Source organism: Zalophus californianus, chromosome 2 (genome assembly GCF_009762305.2).
Source record: "Zalophus californianus isolate mZalCal1 chromosome 2, mZalCal1.pri.v2, whole genome shotgun sequence".
Classification (NCBI taxonomy): Eukaryota; Metazoa; Chordata; class Mammalia; order Carnivora; family Otariidae; genus Zalophus; species Zalophus californianus.
The window spans coordinates 143,056,205-143,072,502 of record NC_045596.1 but is presented as its reverse complement, the minus strand read 5'-3'; the positions used below and the strand labels follow the sequence as shown (position 1 = coordinate 143,072,502).

Sequence of the window (16,298 nt, the reverse complement as noted above, 5' to 3'; positions counted from 1 at the left end):
CTGGAGACGTTCCACAGGTACAGTTTTAGGTAGGGAATGCTTTATGTTTCATATGCCGTGCTTTGTAAACTTTTATTTCTTGGGTAAACTGCCACAGGACTATTCTCTGGCAGAAGTGACGGTGCCACAAATTATTTGTGTGGTCTTAACTAAGACAGGTCTGAGTTTCTTCTTATCCGTGAAATAGAAAGTTGGACTATTTTTAAATAGTCTCTTAAAATGTTTTAAAGTTCCTCCAAGCTATAAAATCCACAGTCTAGTCTCTGAAGATTGGACATGCAAATACTAATTTGTTGTGTTACTGCATCTTTTGAGAGACTGCATCACTAAATATGCTGGAATTTTAAAAAAATGGTTATCTTCCACATATTGATGAACAACACTAATTTATAAAGGTGACTTTAGATTTCTATTAACATACGCCTATCAAGGAGGAGGTAAACAACATTTCTGAATAAACGATAAGCTGCCAATAACATTTTCTACATTTTTCAGTCTTGCAAGGGTAAATAAGTGAGAGGAATGCACAGCTGGACCTGAGTACTCAAAGAGTAATTGATTTTCTCTTAAACGTTGACCATTGCTAATTTACATGTTGATGACCAAGATATATAAGCCCAGGGTTCCACAGGGTGCCGGCAGGCACTGCCTGATCACCAGGCACCAATTCCAACGTCTTATCTGAAGGTTCTTGAAAAAAGTCAAAAATGCATTTTGGCAAGCTCAAGAGATGTGGCTTAGCAGCCTGCACTGAGGGACTTGTGACCAGGGAAAAGAACTGTTAAATTTTTAAATGGCTTTGACCTTTCTTAGCTTATGACCAACTGACCTTGACATTCCTTAGAAGCCCAAGGATGAGCTGCAACAATGACTGACATTCCCGCTCAGGAGGCAGATCTAGTCCTTGCAGCAGTAACTGAAGTTTACCCAAATGTGTCTTGGGAAGAACCATAATAAATGAGGTTCCCTCCCTGAGAAATGACTAAAACCATTAAAATAATTCTTAGATAAAACAGCCCAATTCCTGAATGTAATTACTCTTTAAAAAAATGAGAGAAATGTATCATAGCTACATGAAGTTTCAACACGGTTATATATGACTGTATATAGTCAAGAGGCATTTATCTACCATTCTATTGGAGTGTTCTATAATATGATATTTATGACACCTCAGTATGATAAAAACCCTGCAACATCTTGAAATGCCTTTTGAAAGAAGAAAACTTTATAGTATATACACCTATAGTATTGAGCTTGTTTTACTATACTTCATTACTCTTTTCCAAAACATGTAAATAATGAAGTTTACTGCATACGACGCTGGGTTTTACGATTAGATTTTTAAACAATTTTATACATTAGGTAGTCCTTCATTTAGGGAAGTTGTATATATACCTGGATGTGATTATTCTTTTTAAAATTCAAAACAAATAATGGAAAAAGCTACTTGAGTATAACTATCTGTATAATGATGTAAACAGGAGATTCACAGAATGATAGATGGAAGGAACCTGGATCATCCTGAATGACAGAGTAAGAAGTAAATCTGTCGGAAGTATCCCACAGGAGACCACTGACAGAGCTCCAATTAATAACTAGGTTTTTGCTTTTAGCCTCTCAAGTGAAGACACCAAGGTACAAACCTCTTTCACTAAAAGGCTTTCACTAACAATTAGACCAAAACGTCATTTCTAACAAGAATACAGATAAATAGTCCAAAGAACAAAGGAAAGATATGCTGTAAGTCAGGTTCCAACAAGGGCTCCTTCTTCCCAGAAAAGGAAGGAGTGAGCCCTTGCTTAAGAATCATGCGGAGCTGTTTGTCCAACAGTTTTATATCCTCACACAGTTGTAACATTCGTGTTTGTGTATGTGTGCATATACCATACATCTGACTAGATATAGTATCAGCATAATGTTCATTTTCAAGTTTAAATGTGATAAAATTATTGTCTAAAGACAACAGTCCTATGTAAAAATTATAGAATAATTACACTTTTACTCCTTAGCAACCTCACCTGGCTCAGCCACCCATCTCTTTTCTCCTCTAGTTCTCTCCAGTACAAATCTGAGGGTTGGATCTCTCTGACTCCTCAGATTATCCCTCAAATGGTCCCAAACTTGAAAAGGAAGAAGGGATAGCACCCCTCATATGTAAATCATTCATGCACTTCAATGGTCTGAAAGAACCTTAGACATATGGGCTCCCTTGCTAATTAGTGCATTTTCAAACCATTAGTCATTATTGCTTCAGCACTTACCTAGAGAGGCTAGCCCCAGCTCTGGTACAGGACAGAGAAGGTGTGGGTGACCTCAGATTGACTCAGTACACCCAAATAAAAGCATTAAATAGACCCACCCCCCTGGGAAGGCAATTTGGTGGCAGGATGTCACTCCTTACCGAGGGATATGGAAGGGCGCCTGTGCATCGTGCTTTCCCCCTAAGGAATCCTGGTTAATTGCCAATTTATCCATAACCTTTCATTTCCAGTGAAGTTTTAGTATCCCCGCTTTCTCCTGAAGATAGAAAGTTTGTCTTTATAGCCCCTTTTCATTTAGCTGATCTAATACTCAGTTTAAATTTACCCTGAAAAATGGCCTGTAACATTTTTAGTTTCTTACCCATAACAAAATACTGCCATCAAGTTTTGATTATGAAATTGGTTGGAAAAACAAGGCAACGGCATAATCTTTTTGACCAACAGAATTTAACTTTTTTGGCTTAGAGAATTAAAGCACAAGGATAATGATAGCTTCTGAAAAATCAGTAGAGTAGTCATAACAAAATTTTTTCTTTTTAAAATTGAACTTGTAATTATAACCAGTAACTACAGACCTTTCTATACAATATTCCTTTCTATCTCATTTGGAATTAAATTCTTTAAAGTGCACATGATAAAAATGCAAAAACAAATCCTACTTGATTTCCATATGCAAAGAAAAAAAAAAGAAACTTGACCCACAACTCATACCTTATATAAAAAGTAACTCATATAAATCTTCAAGTTGACTATGAACCTAAACTATAAAATTTCAAGAAGAAAACATAGGAAAATCTCTGTGACCATACGTAAGGCAAAGATTTCTTAGGTGTGACACCAAAAGTGTGTTCCATAAAAGGAAAAAACCTGCTAAATTGGACTTCATTCAAATTAAAAACTATACCCTTCAAAAAGCAAAAGATACAAAATGACACCATGAAAAGTATGTCTTCATTCCACACTTTCTTCCTCCCAGCATCAACTAAATACTGTTATCCAATTTTCAGCCCCAGCATCAACTAAATACTGTTAACCATGCCTTGTCTTCCCTCCCAAGCTAGGCTATACATAAAAAACACATAGGTATATACTATATGGTAGTTATGTTGCTCTTCATAACAAGATTTTTTTAAAAACACAAAACTTTCATATTCAACACATTTATTATTCAGTTAGTCCCATACTCTTGACAACATTCACAGGTCATGCACAAATAGTTAAGACCAAATTCTTTGAAGTAATTAGTTTTGAAGTTTACTTGAGCAAATATGGAAAGGGAACAGATAAAAAAAATTTGTTTATTTGTGTTAAAACAAACACAAAAATCTTTCCTAAATTATCAGTCTGTGTATTCTTTAGCCATACTTCATATTTTAGCTATGTCAGCTGTTATATCCTGGGGGAGAGATGTTGTCCATCTGGGGCCTGGTCCTAAAATACTATTTGAAGTACATAGAAACCAGTTTCTTCAGTTGTTTCCATTTCTTTGGGTGCTGGTGTTTTTCAATAATGAAATTCTCTTTTAAAGAAAAATGAGAATCTCTTGAGTCACTTTGATAATTAGAGGAAGTATTTGCCTAGGCCGAACTAAAAACATTTTTCACACTACAGAGCCCAATTCACTTCCTAAATGACTCATGTAATACCAAGTGAGCAACAAGAGGACTCCCATCTCGCTCTAATTCATTATCCTGTTTTATTTCTTCACAGCTTTTACCATGAAATTACTACATTCATGTATCTCTTTTTATACTTTCCGCCTAAACACCCAGCCGTCCAGCCCACTCCTACTCCAGCCCTGGGAGGTCAGTGCCTTGAGGGAGGGGGGACTTGTTCTGTCCAGTTGTACACGGCTGCAGTTCAGGATCTGAGGTGGGCCCTGACGCACACTAGGTACTCAACAGATACTTCTCCACTGAATGAACTCCATTTCTATTACTGGGATTAGCTTATTCCTGTCCTATAGTTTGTAAACTCATCTCCAGCTGTGAAAAGATGGAGATGACCCTTTAGAATACTTCACACGATTTCTGCTACATTGATTTAGACTGTAAAGGTTTGTGTATACCTAATTTATACCCGCTAGACCTGTGCTGGTCCCAAAAGGGTAGCCACTAGCCACACGTGGCTATTGAACACTGGAAATGTGGCTGGTCCAAACTGAGATGTGCTGTATGTTTAAAAAACACACCAGACTCTGATTTAGTTCAAAAAGAGGATAAAAATGATCTCATTAACATGTTTATTACTTACATGTTGAAACAATATTTTTCATATATTGGGTTAAATAAAATATATTAAAATTAACCTCACTTATTTCTTCTTTCTTTTTAATATGACTACCAATAAACTGAAACTGCATATGTGGTCTGTATCTATAGTTCATATTGTATTGCTACTAGACAGCACTCCCCACAGGTCTGGTTCTAAAAGTTCCAGGCAATTTTGTGCTCCTGTGAATTGTGTAAGACTGATGAATCACAGACCTGCACCTCTGAAACAAATAATACATTATATGTTAAAAAAAAAGAAGATAGTAGGAAGAGAAAAATGAAGGGGGGGAAATCGGAGGGGGAAATGAACCATGAGAGACTATGGACTCTGAGAAATAAACTGAGGGTTCTAGAGGGGAGGGGGGTGGGGGGATGGGTTAGCCTGGTAATGGGTATTAAGGAGGGCACGTTCTGCATGGAGCACTGGGTGTTATACGCAAACAATGAATCATGGAACACTACATCAAAAACTAATGATGTAATATATGGTGATTAACATAACATAATAAAATTAAAAAAAAAAAAGTTCCAGGCAAAAGCAAAAATGATAGAACATGTCAACAAAAGAAGGGAATGACCAAGTTACAGAGCCAAGGTTTTATGTTTAAACAAGGCTGCAGATTTTTTTCTTCAGTTTATAAAAATGTTTAAATAAAAGTCTTAATGCCCAAGTACAAAAACAATAGCCTACTGTCTTAAAATGCACAGATTATGATTATATTTAGAGTACATTTAGTGGATGGGAGGGAGGCTAGATTGAAAATGGCCAGACAGTGGGCAGGACACTGCTCTCCAACAAGTATTATGTTATTTCTAAAAGACTACAGTCACCTTCTATTGACTCCTTGTTAAAGTCCATTCTGGAAAGTCAACACAGTCTTCTCAACCATAGTATTATCATTAAGTATCTATCTTTTGACTCAAAAAACAGCATCTCACAGAAAACCTGCCAAGTTAAAGAGAGATTGCAAAAGATACTGTCTTCATCCTCAAAGGAGAAGATGAAATGTCAATCAAAGTATTATTTATGCTTGATCAAACTTTATAAAAACAAGCTGCCTGGAAAAACAGCTTATAGTACACTGATGCGTATTTAACTTAAAAAAAAAAAAAAGCCTTCTGGTATTACTTACTGAGTTTGGCTAAATATAGTTAGCAGCCCTCATGCTTTGTAGCACATTTTCCCCTGGAATTCAGCTAATATAAATAAAACAAACGGAGGGAACCTGGCCCCCCTCCATGAACATTACATCATTCTTCCTTATTAGGAAAACTTCTTCAAACCTGACATTTTGCTCTAAACGATCAGTGTTTAATTCTCAATGAGCAACTCTAGATGGAGAACCGCTCTAATCAGAGGGCTGTTATATGTCAGGAGAAATGTGGGTGACATATAGGCTCATTTTAACAATGGTATCTTAATTCTCTAAACAGTAGCACCATTATGGAAAGCATTAAAGAGGAATATTTAATGTTCCCCGAAGAACGTACATTTAAGAAAGCACATTTCATGTTCCTCAAATTTTTGCTTTCCATATATTTTCTGATATATGCATATGTTGTGGTGAACAGAGAGAAAAGTCAGAAATTCTTAGATTCTGAATTTATCACAATTGCAATATTGGTTCTAACCAAACATTTTTGTATCTGATTCCTCTTCTGAAACATCCCTCAGGGTGATGTTTACCTATGTTACACAACTTTGGATTACCTTTTTTGCTCTGAGACATTACCATATTAACATGATAACCCAGCAACAACAGCAAAAATGAACAAGTGGGATTCTATCGAACTAAAAAGCTTCCGTAGCAAAGGAAACTGTCAATGAGATGAAAGGAGGGAACCTGTTGTGATAGGAGAAAATATTTGCAAAATCATGTATCTGATAAGGGGTTAATATCCAAACTGAAGAAAGAACTCATGTAAATCAATTCCAAAAAAGACAAATAATCCAATTAAAAAAGTGACAGAGGAACCAAATAGACATCTTCCCAAAGAAGACATCCAGATGGCCAACAGACACATGAAAAGATGCTCAACCTGACTAATCATGAGGTAAATGCAAATCAAAACCACAAAGAGATATCACTTCACACCTGTCAGGATGGCTATCATCAAAAACACAAGAGACAAGTGTTGGCCAGGATGGGAAAAAAAGGAACCCTGGCGCCCTGTTGGTAGGAATGTAAATTGGGGCAGCCAATGGTGCAATGGGAAACAGTATGGAGGTTCCTCAAAATATTAGAAATAGAACTACCACATGATCCAGCAATTTCACTTCTGGATATCGATCCACATGAAATGAAATTGCTCTCTCAAACACCCTCATGTTCACTGCAGCATTACTTACAGTAGCCAAGACATGGAAACAACCTAAGTGTCCATCAATGGATGAATGGATAAAGAAGAGGTGGTGTATATATATTATATACAATGACAATTATTCAGTCACAAAAAAAGGAAGTGGTGTTGTGACAACATGGATGGGCATTATGCTAGGTGAAATGAGCCAGATGGAAAAGACAAGAACTGTATGATCTTATTTACATGTGGAATCTTAAAAAAACTGAACTCATGGAAATAGAGAGCAGATTGGTGGTTGCTAAGGGTAGGAGTGGGGAATGTGTAAAGGGGGTGCAAACTTTCAGTTAGAAGTAAATCTAGGGATCTAATGTACAGCATAGTAACTAAAGTTAACAGTACTGTATTGTATATTTCAAAGTTGCTAAGAAAATAGATCTTAAAAGTTTTCATCACAAGAAAATGTAACCATGTGAGGTGATGGATGTTAACTAAACATACTGCGGCGATCATTTTGCAATACTACATGTATCAATTACGTTGTCTACCTTAAACTAATACAATGCTATATGTCAATTATATCTCAATAAAGCTGGAAAAGAAATTATATTTTAATGTTACATAATAACTTGTTTACAAAAACAAAAATTATGTCAATGGATCTAGACTTATTGGTATGAAAGGTAAGATTTATTAAGATGTGTACAATAAAAGCCGATCGGAGCAAACCATTCCTTAAACAATTACCTTTCCATGAATATAAATGGGATAGTTCATCAGTTTGCCGATTCTACCTGATATTTGACCTTTTTTTCATCTTGATGTTAAGGACTATTTTTATGAGAAATATGAGAAAGTTGGAAAAAGGGTTCTAAATCTAAAGTTCATAATGGTGCAATGGGGCTGACAGAGCTAATATCACAGTATAAAATGGTCCATTTATATATAAACAACCCTGAGATGGCAACGGATCATGAGGGTAACGTGCTAGAGTGAACACGAAGCCTTCTTTTATAGTGCGCTCCTTTCGGCAGGCAGTAAATCACAAATCGCTCACTTCTTTTTCTTTTTTTTTTTTCCAAATGAGATTTTTTTTTTAATTTTTATTGTTATGTTAATCACCATACATTACATCATTAGTTTTTGATGTAGTGTTCCATGATTCATTGTTTGTGCATAACACCCAGTGCTCCACTGCCCAAAGAGGGCAGAATATGCCCTCTTTAATACCCATCACCAGGCTAACCCATCCCCCCACCCTCGCTCACTTATTTTTCATTTTCACTTTGGTTCACTAACAGAATCTGATTCCTCACATGCTCACGAAAATGTGGAGGGCGAGGAATGGCTTTCAGAGGAGGGCAGGCAGGAGAGAAGGCAGGCTGGCCTGGAACAGAAGGGAGGATGGTTCTAACACTTCCAAGTTTATACTCCTAAATCTAGCCCTATTACAGGACTTTTTTATTTTTTCAAAGGAAAGAAAAGTACACCTGAGTCTCTTGTGCTCCACAAAATTTAAATTGGACTGGGGATGGTCCTTGTTGTTTCCCAGCACTGGCAGACTGGGAAACCGATTCTATTTAGGAACTCAAAGAACTTTCCCGTCTAACAGGCCCTGCCATCTTCTGGGAGTTTTATCCCACACACTTCTTACTGATTTAGGAATTAAAGGTAGTGGTGTACTTCTCAGGAGTGTAAACTCTGGAGTTAAACTGCCTGTATTTAAGTTAGTGGCTGAGTGTCCCTGATCACTTAACCTTTCTGAGTCCATTTCCTCTTCCTTCCATGGGGGTTATGATAGCACTTACCTCCCAGCCTGTGAAGATGAAATGACTTATTTACCCATGAAGTGTTTCAAGCAAACTTGAGCAAACCCTCAATAACTGTTAGTAATTACTATTCAGGATGACCATATAATTCAGTGTCCAAACGTGGACCCTTGACTCTCGGACAACGGGTCAACTGACAGTACTGGGAGAAACAGAACTTGTAGTCATCCCAGTAATGTTACCTCATGTCAAGGTCACATGATGTAGAGACAGACTAATTTATAAATTTAACAAGAATCTGTGCATCAGTAGGTACTAGCCAGTACAAGATTAGATGGAATAAGAATGCCTTACGGGGCGCCTGGGTGGTGCAGTTGGTTAAATGGCAGACTCTTGGCTTTGGCTCAGGTCATGATCTAGGGGTTGTGAGATCAAGCCCGATGCCCCCGTCGAGCCCCACATTGGGCTCTGAGCTCAGCGCAGAGACTCTTTAAGACTCTCTTTCTTTCTCTCCCTCTGCCCCTCCTCCCCATGCTCTCTAATAAAGAAAAAAATCTTAAAAAAATTTTTTATTACTTTAGTGATTTTTATTAAGGCATTTTCCCCCCAAAGATTTATTTATTTATTTTAGAGACAAGAGTTTGGGGTGGGGGGAGAGAGAAAGAGAGAGAAAGTGTGTGGTAAGGGAGATGAGTAGAGGGAGAGTGAGAATCTCAAGCAGACTCCCTGCTGAGTGTGAAGCCCGACGCAGGGCTTGATCCCAAGACCCTGGGATCATGACCTGGCCAAAATCAAGAGTTGGATGCTCAACGGACTGAGCCACCCAGGTGCCCCATATTCCAAATATATTGTAAACTTGAGTCTAAATCATTTCAGCAATGTTTTCATTCTTCCTCACAGCCCCTTTTCGTAGACATCAGGGAATCTGGGAGCAGGAGAAGAGAGTAACTAACATGAAGTAAAAAGATAAACAAGAGTGTAATTGTCTTTGCCATGGATCCAGTCCGTGCTTAGCACACAGACAGACCCAACTGCAGTTCCACAAGTGAGTGGGTTGCTTCCCTCCTGACCTAGGGAACTGTCCCCCTGTCCACTGTCATTGTAGAAACAGAGAAAACACATCTGTTAAATATGAGCTTTAGTGGAAAAAATTCAGCTGGCATTCTCTTTTCCTCTCTGTCGTCTTGTTTTAATAGCACTCTTATGTAAGTTCTTTACTATATATAGTTGAGAATGGGGAGCTGTGATGTGACCTGTTCACAGGCCATTTCCTTCTCCCTCATGCCCAAGGGCAGCTGGTCCTGAGATCCATCTGGAGCAGCCAGGATGCAGAAACCCAGGCTCCTGTGGACTCTGCTACTGCCCTGCTGCTGTCTCTTCTTGGAGCTTCAGCTCCCCACCTATACGACTGGCACAAGGCCTATTTCTGACCTAACTCGCTGGGGGTACCTGTGGAACCTCCGAGAACATCTGGGAAACATTTTTTTGGCTTAGTCAACAATGTGTATTTTTTCCCCCTGTATGTCCCTCCAAGATTTATGCCAGAGCTAGAATTCTGACTTCTTAGTCTACGGGTCCTGGACCATCCTACCATCCCTACCAGGCTGTCCGAGCAAGACAATGGTTGTTTATTTATTGTCTGTTACTTCCACTAGGCTGCAGTCTCTATAAGGGCAGGGTCCCTATCTATTACATTCCTTGGTGTATTTTCTAAAGCTTAGCACACAGTCTGTGAATGAACCTATGAATCAATGAATGGAAGAAGCAGTAGTATCTAAATGTTTAGTGAATACTGAATAAATGCCAGACACTGTCCGCTTTATCTATATGCTTCCTCTGTCTCTCATATACATTTATTTTCTTTCTAGTACCTACTAGCTGTATGATCTGGGACAACTTAACCTCTCTGTACCTCAGTTTTCTCATCCGTGTAATGGGATTGTAACAGGACCTATGTCATAAGGCTATTGTAAAGATTACATGAGACCCGTGCTTGGCGCAGAGGTATGCTCTGTCAGCTGTGATAATCCTCACTTCCTCCTGAGTGAATGGCACCCTCGCTGAGCCTGTCTCACAAGTCAGAACCCCAGGAGTCATCCCTACCTGATTCTCACCTACCATGTCTAAACCCACCACCAGGTCCTGCCTTTCCCTCTCCTAACATCTCCCACCCGGTGTTCTCGTCATGCAGCACAGAGATTTTTTTCAAGTTGTGCATCTAGTCTTGCAACTCTCTCACTTATCGGGCCCCCACTCAGTAGCTCTGAGAATTCTAAATTCTCTAACCGGACCCACCGGGTCTGGTCGCCTGGCTCTAGCCTCTTCTCACTGCCCCCATTCTTGGAGTTTCAGCCCTAACCTTCCAGGTGCCATTCCTTCCACCTTAATGCCTATCCCGCCCCCCACTCATCCTTCGGACGTCAGTTCCAACATCACTTCCCAGGGAAAGGCCCCTTCCTCCAGCCTCCGAACTGGACCAAGTGCTTTGGCCTCCTGCCCTCCGAGGTCTGGGCATTTTTCTCTGCATGTGCCCCACGAGCATACTCTGCATATCTTTCATCTGGTCTCTGATGGTTCCATCTGCCCAGACCCCTGGGGCCTCTCCCAGCTTCAGTAAAATGAGAACCAGGAGGCAGCATGCTAACAGAAAGAAATGACAGTTGGGCTAGAAAACACCTGGGGTCTGGTGTGGCCTCCTCCCAGTGTGGTCCTTTCTGGACTTCATTCTGGTCATCTGTAAGATAACCTGTACCAGACTTTTAAGGCCAAAATTTCTATTACAACAACAACAAAAATTCTGTGCATACATGGGAAAAGCTAGCAATGATGACGCATAAAAGCAAAGCTACTCCATGAGACACTCCCATATTAAGTTCCCCAGATGCCATGATCTTAGCTCTCATTTTTCTACCATTAGTTAGCTGGCCGTGATGGTCTTCCCTCCACAAAACACTGTGGTCTTTTCTCTTTTTTCTCAAAAGACTGGAATTATGAAAATGGATTTTATTAATCCTAAAAAGTAAACTTGACATTTTTTGCAGAGTGTAACAGTGAGTGAACAATTAATATTACCAAAAATGACTGAGACAGAAGAAAAGGCAACCCTAGTTCCAAGTCTTACTTTGAGGACTGTTATCAGTGCATCAAACATACATATTCCAAATACAGTACAGAACATCCAGACTCGGAAGTACTAGGAGGACTCAGAAGAAACAGTGGCCACTTAAATTGCCTAAAAGTCCACAACCCACAGTAAATGGAATTATCGGGGCCCAAGGCAAAATTTAATGCCCCCTGGAAAATAACCCAAACCTCAAACTTAAAGAGCAACTACAAAATTCTCGTACCTACTATTAATTTGGGGGATGGCCCTTTAATTTTTCATTCTGCCTTCTTGCCCAGGAGCTTTTTTTTTTTTTTTTAAATTTTTTTATTGTTATGTTAATCACCATATATTACATCATTAGTTTTTGGTGCAGTGTTCCATGATTCATTGTTTGTTCATAACACCCAGTGCTCCATGCAGAACGTGCCCTCCTCAATACCCATCACCAGGCTAACCCATCCCCCCACCCCCCTCCCCTCTAGAACCCTCAGTTTGTTTTTCAGAGTCCATCATCTCTCATGGTTCGTTTCCCCCTCTGACATACTCCCCTTTTCTTCCTCTCCTGTTATCTTCTTTTTCTTTTTTCTTAAAATATGTTGCGTTATTTGTTTCAGAAGTACAGATCTGTGATTCAACAGTCTTGCACAATTCACAGCGCTCACCGTAGCACATACCCTCCCCAATGTCTATCACCCAGCCACCCCATCCCTCCCACCCCCAACCACTCCAGTAACACTCAGTTTCTTTCCTGAGATTAAGAATTCCTCATATCAGTGAGGTCATGTGATACATGTCTTTCTCTGATTGACTTATTTCACTCAGCATAACACCCTCCAGTTCCATCCACGTCGTTGCAAATGGCAAGATCTCATTCCTTTTGATGGCTGCATAATATTCCATTGTGTATATATACCACATCTTCTTTATCCATTCATCTGTCGATGGGCATCTTGGCTCTTTCCACAGTTTGGCTATGGTGGACATTGCTGCTATAAACATTGGGGTACACGTACCCCTTTGGGTCCCTACATTTGTATCTTTGTGGTAAATACCCAGTAGTGCAATTGCTGGATCGAACGGTAGCTCTAATTTCAACTTTGCCCAGGAGCTTTTGCTACATGCTGGCACTAGGCTCAGTGCTGACCACCTAATAATGGACAAAAATAGACACAGTGCTTGCTTTCACTGAAGCTACAGCAAGCACGGTGTGGCCTAAAACAGTGCTCAGCTGCATTAAAGTAGTGTAATTCATATTGCTGGGCATATTCTGTATGTCCTTACTACACAATGTATTTAGCTTTACATTTGTGCAGCATTGTCTGTCTGGTAAGTACCTTAGGCATTCCCAGTCAGGTGGCTTGCTGGGGCGGGGGGCAGGGGGCTTACATCCTTGGCCCCTGCATCTTACCAGCCTTGCCTGGGAGCTTTTGTATATCTAACTCAGGGAAGCAGGTGATTTGCAAATCAACTCCCATGTCAGCAGGAGCTAGACTCTGGCCATAAAGCTGCTGTCGGCTTTGCAAAACCTCGCTTACTACACCACCTTTCTCTGCTCTGAACAGCAACTTGTTGCCCCCATCTTCCAGGAGACCAGGGCCCCTTTCCGGGAGGCATGAAATGTGGCAGAAGGGCTCGACGTTGATTATTTTGCTAGACAGAGCTACCATTTAGGTTTCCATTAGTGTCACCCATGTGCTTACCCAGTGGGCATAAAGGAGTCATAGTTGGCTTTTTTTTTTTTTAACATCTAGCATTAATGGCTTTTGATAAATTACTTACTGAAGTGCCTTTCAATGAAACGGGTTCTGGAGGAAAACAAAAAAATCCATAGAGATCTTTCAATTCAATTCACAAGACTGAACAATTGTTCTGTGAACAGTTTTACCCTGCTACATTCTCCTGTTTTGTTAAGTAGGCTCCATGCCCAACGTGGGACTTGAACTCAGGACCCTGAGACTTAGCAGTCTCCGAAATAGAGAATAAATGCTGGTGTGACTGGCAGGCCAGCTTGAAACGACAGAGAAGGAGGGCAGAGAGGGTGTGACGGCAGAGACAAAGCAATGAATGAGACTACCCGCAGTAGGAGATGGCGCTGCTGGCCTGGCACAGGGCGCCCCACCCGCTCCCCTGCCTCTCAGCGCCCGGGCCACGCCCACTCGGACAGCACACGCGCCCTGACCGCCCACGGTAGCCAGGTCCTGCGATCATGTCTGAGGACATGCATGCTAAGCTGGAGTTAAAAGTGCTGATTTTGTGCAAGACCTGGCTACTTTTGAGTGAGAGCCAGGACAGCATATTACAAACGACAGAATTTGAAATTATACCATTAGAAACCACAGAAGTGACAAAAGTGATCGACTTTCCCCAATGGTGGACTGGATTTCCTAGGCTTTTCCAATAGCTTTGGAATGTAAAGAATTGTCATCGTTTAGGACTTTTATAAGGAAATTTAATACTGTAGGCCTAGGTACAGCACATTAAAAAGAAACCATTTTATGGTCAGGGGAATGTTTTCCTCTTTTGAATTCTTGGTTGGGGGGGGCAGGTGGGATGAAGGGAGAGCATTCCTTCCCTCCGGGAGCCAGATGACAGCAGGAAGGCCTCTCACTCAGGAGGCCGGAAGGCTGCAGGCCTCACAAGCTACCCCACACTCGGGTTCCAGAAACACTTAACACGTCAGGAACTAGACAATTAAGTTTCCTGGCTCTGTGGTCAGACACAACTTTTTCTGCTTGTCATCACATCCTCATTTCTTAGTATTCTTCAAGGATGAGGGAGGATTAAGGGGATTTATTGCTTTTTAAAATTAAACAAATAGGGGCACCTGGGTGGCTCAGTCGGTTAGGCGTCTGCCTTCAGTTCAGGTCATGATTCCGGGGTCCTGGGATTGAGTCCTGAGTCAGGTTCCCTGCTCAGTGGGGAATCTGCTTCTCCCTCTCCCTCTCCCCCTCCCGCCACCGCGGCCTGTGCTCTCTCTCTAATAAATAAAATCTTTAAAAAAAATTTTAAATTAATTAAACAAATACATTGAACAACTGGTCAGAAGTTTACTCCTTGTATTTTATGGCACCAAATTTTAGCAAATTCATTCATAAGCGTACATAATAAAAGAGAATGAATATGCCCCAGGATCTCTTTTTTAGTGTGTGGGGGGGTGTGGGGGTGAGATGAGGGAATGGAACTGGGGGCTTGGTTCACACTCTATGCTTCTCTTACTATGTGCAGTGTGATCAGGCAGCCACATGTGCTCTGAACCTCACTACTGCCAGTTACTTAAACTCTCCATGCTTCAGTGTTCCCTTCTTCAAGAATGGGGATGATAATACCTATTCCTGAGATTTCTTATAAAGTTTGAGTGAGGGGTGCCTGGGTGGCTCTGTCAGTTAAGCGTCTGACTCTTGATTTCGGCTCAGGTCATGATGTCAAGATCGTTGAGACCGAGCCCTGCATCGGACTTCATGCTAGGCGTGGAGTTTGCTTGAGATTCTCTCTCTTCCTCTCCCTCTGCCCCTTCCCCTCAACCCTCCCAACCTCCCCACCTGTATGCACTCACTCTCTAAAAAAAAAAAAAAAAAGTAAGTTTAAGTGATGTCATGAATGTAAAAGTGTATTGCCAAACCCGGCTTTCACAGAATTTTAGTTTCTTTTCACTTTAATATTGATAAAAATATAATATTAAGTTTGGTTTGTACTGAAATTCCTTCTGAGGGCTCAGAATCTAGTAGAGAATTCTAATCAGACTTTTGAGAGCAGATATCAGGTTGTCGGCAGGTTTGTTGATGAATTCATTGTCACGACAGAAACTGTCACCTGCCGAAATATACCATCTCCTCCTCTCTCCTTTTCCTTCCACAGCTAAGTGTGTCAGCGCAGCAGAGAGCATCTTAACAATCTATACCTGTTCTCTGGCTGGAGTTTATACAGTGAACAAAATCTGATCTGGCTGCGCGAAAAGCAAACCACCACACATCCCAAACACTTAACATAACCTTGAGTCTTCAAAAGAAATGCTTGCACCACGGCAGAGGTCTGGAACCGATTACAGCTCAGTTCTCCAGGGGCAGCTTATCTCCTTCTCTGACACTATCAGTTGCCAAGGAAAGATAAAGACAAAAAGTCAACTGCCGTACCCAGTCAGAGTGGGAATGTGCTCAGGAATACTGCAATAAGGACTGGGCTGGGCCCGAGAGAATGCTGCAACAGGCTAGCACTAATTCACATTCAGATGTTAGTGGCTCTCATGCTGAGGACTGAATCCTATGCTCTGCTTTAAGGAAAACACTTTTTACACCCTGCAGGAAGAGTTGCAAAATAACCTACCCCTCTCTAAGGAGTGTAATTGGTACTCTTATGTTGCATTTTAAGGGAAAGTTCATTTGTGTCTGCAGTGACCTCAGAAGTTAATCACACTACCGAACTGTGTGGAGAACAAATATCTTGAATTTATTTGTTTCTTTCCTGAAATAAGAGCTCCAAGAGGCTTTGACATTGATAAAGTTCAAAAATGAAACATAGTCATAAGAGTTGAATCTTCTTATTACTCTGCTAAAGACTATGATTCAGGATAATGATTCAGTGCAAAACACAT

The 16,298-nt window shown here is 40.5% G+C and overlaps 1 protein-coding gene across 11 annotated transcripts in view; it reads right to left on the bottom strand.

Annotated features, from left to right (window-relative positions):
- PALLD (palladin, cytoskeletal associated protein) overlaps positions 1–16,298 on the bottom strand; it is a 415,834-nt gene that overhangs the window by 53,368 nt on the left and 346,168 nt on the right. The gene's annotated exons all lie outside the window — the stretch shown is intronic.